At 31.2% G+C, this 8140-nt stretch overlaps 2 protein-coding genes and 1 long non-coding RNA gene across 32 annotated transcripts in view; 1 reads left to right on the plus strand and 2 right to left on the minus strand.

Annotated features, from left to right (window-relative positions):
• Positions 1 to 8140, minus strand: part of ptprsa (protein tyrosine phosphatase receptor type Sa) — a 387121-nt gene that overhangs the window by 376651 nt on the left and 2330 nt on the right. Inside the window, exon 1 of one of the 30 annotated variants that reach the window (XM_087302298.1) lies at positions 3710 to 3822. The exons of the other annotated variants lie outside the window; for them this stretch is intronic. The gene's annotated coding sequence lies outside the window, so the exon portion shown is untranslated. Of the gene's footprint in view, positions 1 to 3709; positions 3823 to 8140 lie in introns of those variants that run through there. 30 annotated transcript variants of the gene reach the window in all.
• The window catches only part of kdm4b (lysine (K)-specific demethylase 4B), an 814203-nt gene that overhangs the window by 138352 nt on the left and 667711 nt on the right, over positions 1 to 8140 (minus strand). The gene's annotated exons all lie outside the window — the stretch shown is intronic.
• On the plus strand, positions 153 to 2833 carry LOC147831459 (uncharacterized). The gene is made up of 2 exons (XR_015521693.1): positions 153 to 1795; positions 1876 to 2833. It is a non-coding gene; the product is annotated as an uncharacterized LOC147831459 (long non-coding RNA).

The following is an 8140-nucleotide window of genomic DNA, read 5'->3' on the forward strand; positions in this document are numbered from 1 at the left end:
AATGTGTAAAAACTGCCTCTCCGTTAAACAGAAATTGGGGAAATAATATACAGAGGGGCTATTAATTTTGACTTCAACTGTATATCTCTTCTAAAAACAAAACTCCATCTCTGGTGACATCATCAAGAACTTGTGTATTTTTTTTTTTTTTTAGCAGCTTTTAGTAAATTTTGTAATTTTCACCATCCAATCAACTGAATTTAGTTTTTAGTGTTTTTTTGCTTCACTTGTTTCATTTTGTTACTAAATAAATCACTATACAAAATTTTTGCACTACATATAAGCAATTTACTACTATATTTTACACACACACACACACAACAAAACTATTCAACTTCCCCCGCCAAAAAACTATGTCCCTTCACCGATGACATCACCAAGTACTTGCCTTTTTTGACTCCGCCTCTCAAACCACCAAATATACAGTTGAAGTCAGAATTATTTGCCCCCCTGAATTATTAGCGCCCCTGTTTATTTTTTTCCCCCAATTTCTGTTTAATGGAGGGAAGATTGTTTCAGCAAATTTTTAAGTATAATAGTTTAAAAGCCTATTTCTAATAACTGATTTATTTTATCTTTGCCATGATGACAGTAAATAATATTTGACTAGATATTTTTCAAGACACTCCAATAGAGCTTTAAGTGTCATTTAAAGGCTTAACTAGGTTAATTAGGTTAACTAGGCAGGTGAGGGTAATTAGTCAAGTTATTCTATATCAATGGTTTGTTCTGTAGACTGTCTGAAAAAAAATTTGCTTAAAGGGGTGTATAATTTTGACCCAAAAATGGTTTTTAAAAAATTAAAAACTGCTTTTATTCTTGCCAAAATAAAACAAATAAGAATTTCTCCAAAAGAAAAAATATTATCAGACATACTGTGAAAATTTCCTTGCTCTGTTAAAAATTATTTGGGAAATATTTAAAAAAAGAAAAAAATCTAAAGGGGGCTAATAATTCTGACTTCAACTGTATATGTTAAAAACTTTTTGCCATTCAATCAACTGAAAATGGACAAAAACTAAAGTATCGTTTAGCATTGTTTTCTAACTGACAACCTCGTTTCACCAAAAAAAAAAAAAAAATACACTATAAAAATTGAGTGAAATTTTTGGACCGAATATGAATATTTCACTACTATATTTTACACGCACTGCATAAACATTCGATTTTCAAAACAAAATTGCAGCTAAAATGATCACCCTTTTCTGATGACATCACCAAGTCCTTGCTATTTTTGACTCCGCCCCTCAAACCACTAAATCTATACTTTACAAACTTTTCGCCATCCAATTAAAAATAAACTAAAATAAATTGTTCTCTAATTAACGATTTTGTTTCATAAAAAAAGTACTATACAAATTTCGCGGAATTGACGATCCATGATGAAAATAGACAAAAATAAGATGTTTAGTATTTTTTTCTAATTAATAAAAAAAAAATTACTATACAAATTTTGTGGAATTGGCAACCCAATAATAAATGATAAATCAGGCAAAAGTGAGTGAAATTTGCGAATTTATAATTTATACGGGCACAACAAAAACATTCAACTTGAAACAATGCATCAAAAACAAACTTCCTTCTCTGATGACATCAAAAAGTACTTGCCTTTTTTGACTCCACCCCTCAAACCACCTGCTCTATACTTTACAAACTTTTTGCTATTCAATCAACTAAAAATAGACAAATATAAGGTGACTTTTGTAATTTTTGTCAAATTAACGATCTTGTTTCGTCAAAAAAAAAAAACATTTTGCAAATTTAAAGAAACTCACTTTTCCCTGATTTATCATGAGTCGCCAATTCAACGAAATTTGTATAGTACATATAAATTTAGTTGAATTGGCGACTCATGATAAATCAGGGAAAAGTGAGTTTTTCGAAATTTGCTAAATGTTTGAATTTTACTTTTTTTGCAAACACATCAAAAACGTTTGACTTCTAAAACAACAAATGCACCTAAAACAAACTTCCTTCTCCAATGAGATCAACAAGTTCTCGCGTTTTTTTAAAACCGCCTCTCACACCATAAAAATCTATACTTAAACTTTTCGCCATCCAATCAACTGAAAATAGACAAAATAAGGTTTTAGTATTTTTCTCTAATTAATTAATTAATCAAAAAAAAAAATACTATACAAATTTTGTGGAAATGGCCACCAATGATGCGTGAGTGAAATTTGCTACATTTTTGAATTTAGCAAAATTCTATTTTCACAAGCACAACAAAAACTTTCGGCTTTCCAAAAAAAAAAATAAATAAATAAAATGCACCTAAAACAATCTCCTTTCACTGATGACATCACCAAGTACTTGTCTTTTTTTAACTCTGCCCCTCAAAAGCACTAAATCTATACAAACTTTTCGCCATCCAGTCAACTGAAAATAGACAAAAATAATGTATCGTTCAGCGTTGTTCTCTAATTGACGATCTTGTTTCACCAAGATGTACAAACAAATTTCGCTAAATTTTTGGACCAAGTATAAGCAATTCACAACATTTTACACACAACAAAAATGTTCAAAAAGCAAATGCACCAAAAACAAACTCCTGTGTTTAATGACATCACCAAGTCCTAGCCCTATTTGATTCCACCCATCAAATCAAACTTTGCCTTTTAATCCACTGAAACTGGACAAAAAATAAAGTATCGTTTAGCATTGTTTTGTAATTGACGATTTTGTTTCATCAAAAAAAATAAATAAATAAAAATTAAAATTATTATACAAAATATGTGGAATTGGTGACCCATGATGAAAATAGACAAAAATAAGGTAATGTTTAGTATTTCTCTCTAATTAATTAAAAAAAAAAAAAAAAAAAAAAAATATATATATATATATATATATATATATATATATATATATATATATATATATATATATATATATATATATATACACACACACACACAAATATATATATATATACACACACACACAAATTTCGGGGATGAGTGAGTGAGTGAAATTCATGAAAGTTTAGGATTTCGCAAAATTCTAATTTTTACATGCACAACAAAAACTTTCAACTAACAAAAAGCACCAAAAACGAACTCCCTTCTTCAGTGATATCAAGAAGTCCTTGCCTCGTTTAGTATTTTTCTGGAATTAATTAATAAAAAAAATACTATACAAATTTTGTGGAAATGGTGACCAATAATAAATCAGTGAAATTTGCTACATTTTTTGATTTCGCAAAATTCTATTTTTCACACGCACAACAAAAACTTTCAACTTTCCAAAAATAAATGCACCTAAAACAATCTCTCTTCACCGATGACATCACCAAGTCCTTGCCTCTTTTAACTCTGCCCATCAAACTACTAAATCTATACTTTACAAACTTTTCGTTGATCATTCATTCAACTGAAAATAGACAAAAAAATGTATTGACGATCTTGTTTCATCAAAAAAATTTACTATACAAAATTCATGCAATTGATGAAAATGGTGATGAAAATAGAAAAAAGCACCAAATCTATGCTTTACAAACTTTTCGCAATCCAATCAACTGAATTGATGATTTATTTCCCCAAAAAAATCACTATAAAAATTTGGCGAACTTTTTGAAATATAAACAATTCACTACAACAAAACGCTCGACTTTCAAAAAGAAATGCACCTAAAACGATCTCCCTTTTTTTACTTTACATATGTGCTTTACAGATTAGATTACGGCAGCTCCTTAAAAAAACAAATAACACACTTTCCGCAGATGCTTGAATCCTCTTCTCAAGTCTTTCCCTCTATGTGAACTCGTTTCAATTCCCGGCGGCGCCAAACAAACACTCTTCCTCCATGTTGTCATCATTCTTTCATACGCAGGTACACATCAAACCCATTAAAGTGTCAGGATTGGATGCACAAAGAGTTTCCTGGAAGCGCTGCAGTCGGCACTGAACAAGCGGGAGCCGTATTAATACACAAGTACACTCACGTGCAGCGCACACTGTAAAATTGATGACCTTTCGCTAGTGAACTTCATTTTAGTGTGCTCGCCGACTCTCACTGCGAGTAGGACAAGTAAAACGTCTGTATTTAGGAGGCAGTTAGAGAACTGCATACTAGATCCTTCTACAGCCTAGATAGACAGCTGCCTATTAAGAGAACGACAGATTTGGAACACCCTCTTTATAAATTTAGTCTCTATTTCAGAGGTTGCCATAGATAATTTATTGGGTGTTTATTATAATTGGTTATTATTTTAAAATAAATAAATATTTTTGTTGCCAGAATAGCATGATACTATGAACGAATGAATGAATTAAAAAAAAATAATATAGACGAACATTAAAAATACATGAAAGATGAACTAATTAAAATATGAACTAATTAAAAAAATAACATAGACGAAAATACATGAAAGAGTGATATAATAAATATAATAGACAAATATTAAATAAAGAAAAATGAATGAATGATTAATAAATAAACAAACATTAATAATACATGACTAAATGAATGATAAAAATAGTCGAGAATCAAAAAACACACAAATGAATGAATGATAAGTAATTAAATACAATAGACAAATAATAAAAATAAATGAATAAATGAACAAACGGATGATAAATAAATAAGAATTAATATTACATGACACAATTAATGATTAAAAGTCAAATAACTAAAATACACAATGATTGAATGAATGATAAATAAAACAGAAAAAAATACACAAATGAATTAATAAAATAAAATTATAAATATGGTATGAAGAATGAATGCAATCAATGAACAATATAAATCTGTTTGTATGAATGAATAAATAAATGAATGAATAAATGAATACACAAACAAAATTGTAAATAAATGTGCTTACTTGGCAAGGTATAATTAATTAATGAAATCAATGAATAAAATAATTAAATTTGTTTGTTTGAATGAATGAATGAATGAATGAATGAATACACAAACAAAATTGTAAATAATGTGCTAAGGCAAGGTATAATTAAGGAATGAAATTAATGAATAAAATAATTAAATTTGTTTGTTTGAATGAATGAATGAATGAATAAATGAATACACAAACAAAGTTGTAAATAAACATGCTTACATGACAATGTATAATTAATTAATGAAATCAATGAATAAAATATTTAAATTTGTTTGTTTGAATGAATCAATGAATGAATGAATGAATACACAAACAAAATTGTAAATAATGTGCTAAGGCAAGGTATAATTAAGGAATGAAATCAATGAATAAAATAATTAAATTTGTTTGTTTGTTTGAATGAATGAATGAATGAATGAATGAATCAGTGAGTGAGTGAGTGAGTGAGTGAGTGAGTGAGTGAGTGAGTGAATGAATGAATGAATAAATGAATACACAAACAAAATTGTAAATAAACATGCTTACATGGCAAGGTATAATTAATGAATGAAATCAATGAATAAAATAATTAAATTTGTTTGTTTGAATGAATGAATGAATGAAAACACAAACAAAACTAAAAGTACACAAATGAGTGAATGAATGTATTAACACAAAAAATCTTAATGAATAAGTTTAAAAGCATGATATAAAGAATGAATGCAATCAATGGATAAAATAAATGCAATTGTATGTATGAATGAATGAATGAATACACAAATAAATTTGTAAATAAATATGCTTACAGTGGTATAATGAATGAATGAATGAAATTAATGAATAGAATAATAACATTTGTTTGTTTTTTCGTTTGAATGAATGAATGAATGAATTAATGAATCAATTTTCTTTTCGGCTCAGTCCCTTTATTAATCAGGGGTCCCCCCAGCAGAATGAACCGCCAACTTATCCACCATATGTTTTATGCAGCAGGTGCCCTTCAAGCTGCAACCCAGTACTGGGAAACATCTATACACACTCATTCACACACACACACACACACAAACATACACTACACACAATTTTAGCTTACCCAATTCCCCTACAGCGCATGTCTTTGGACTTGCAGGGAAAACCCGAGCTATTAATGAATAAAAAATAAATAATATGGAAAAACATTAACAATACATGAATGAGTGAGTGAAAAAATAAATGAAAGACAAACATTAACATTACATGAATGAATGAATGAATGAATGAATGAATGAATATAAATGAATGAATGAATACACAAATAAAATTATAAATAAATATGCTTACATGACATGGTACAATGAATGAACGATATTAATGAATGAAATATTTAAATTAGTTTGTATGAGTGAATGAATAAATACACAAATAAAATCGTAAATAAATATGCTTATATGTGATGGCACAATGAATGAAATCGATGGCTCAGTGCACTGTCGCCTCACAGCAGTATGGTGAAACATGCGCTATAGGTGAACTGATAAACTACATTGGCTGTAGTGTATGAGTGTGTGTGTGGATGAGAGTGTATAGGTGTTTCCCAGTACTGGGTTGCAGCTGGAAGAGCATTTAATTTGTTTGTTTGAATGAATGAATGAATGAATGAAGCATAAATAATATTAACATAAATAATGAATGAATGAATATTCCATATGCTAAATATTCTTCCTGTATATAATTTTCAGACTTCCGAGGCAAAATATCATCAAAAAAACAAACATTAACCTTAAGAAAAATTAATACAATTGTAAAATTTATATTTATAAAAATGAATATAAATTATATAATAAGTAGTGCATTAAAATCTTTGCAATTTATTGATTTGTGAGAAGAATAAACTAGTGACACATTACGCCTGAATACTACAGCACATAATGAATCTCTTCTGTCAGGAAAGAAGCATCGACGTCACTAAATGTTTCAAGTTAAAGCTCTGAAAGGAAAAAAGCTAGGTTGTCATGACCCAGCATTGGCTGAAATGTAGATAATGCCAACCATTTGGCTAAAAAGAGTAAATTAAAGACAGGATTTTGCCTATATTTGACCCAACATTGGGTTCCGACATCAAAGGAGTTTTATTCTATTCATCTTAGTATCTGACAACAATGCAACATTATCATAAGAAGTTAAGAGTGAAGCATCACAGAGAGAGAGAGAGACTCTGACAGGAGATGTAAAGCTAATTACAATTGAACCTTTTTTCCTTTACCTGTTTTAAATTACATCAATGCTTATGCACTGCCCCCGGCCACTTTATTAGGTACACCTGTTCAACTGCTCGTCAACTCAAATTTCTAATCAGCCAATCACATGGCAGCAACTCCATGTAGACATGGTCAAGACGTAGAAAGGTGATTTAAGTGACTTTGAAGGTGGCATGGTTGTTGGTGTGAGACGGGCTGGTCTGAGTATTTCAGAAACTGCTGATCTACTGAAATTTTCACGCACGGCCATCTCTAGGGTTTACAGAGAATGGTCCGAAAAAGAGAAAATATTCAGTGAGCGGCAGATCTGTGGGCGATAATGCCTTGTTGATGCCAGAGGAGAATGGCCAGACTGGTTCCAGATGATAGAAAGGCAACAGTAACTCAAATAAGCACTCTTTACAACCGAACGCACAACACGTCCAACCTTGAGGCAGATGGGCTACAGCAGCAGAAGACCACAAGGGTGCCGCTCCTGTCAGCTAAGAACAGGAAACTGAGGCTACAATTCACACAGACTCACCAAAACTGGACAATGGAGGATTGGAGAAACGTTGCTGCTCTGATGAGTCTCCATTTCGGCTGCCACATTCAGATGGTCGGGTCAGAATTTGGCATCAACAACATGAAAGCATGGATCCATCCTGCCTTGTATCAGCGGTTCAGGCTGGTGGTGGTGGTGTAATGGTGTGGGGGAGATTTTCTTGGCACACTCTGAGCTCATAAGTACCAGTTGAGCATCATGTCAACGCCACAGCCTACCTGAGTATTGCTGCTGACTATGTCCATCCCTTTATAATCACAGTGTACTCATCTTCTGATGGCTACTTCCAGCAGGATAACACACCATGTCATAAAGTGCCAATCATCTCAGACTGGTTTCTTGAACATGACAATGAGTTCACTGTACTCAAATGGCCTCCACAGTCACCAGATCTCAATCCAATAGAGACCCTTTAAGATGTGGGGGAACAGGAGATTCACATCATGGATGTGCAGCCGACAAATCTGCTGCAACTGCTAATCATGTCAATATGGAGCAAAATCTCTGAGGAATATTTCCAGTAGCTTGTTGAATCTGTTCCAC

The sequence above is a fragment of the Danio rerio genome, chromosome 22, assembly GCF_052040795.2.
Source record: "Danio rerio strain M-AB ecotype USA chromosome 22, GRCz13ab, whole genome shotgun sequence".
Taxonomy (NCBI): domain Eukaryota; kingdom Metazoa; phylum Chordata; class Actinopteri; order Cypriniformes; family Danionidae; genus Danio; species Danio rerio.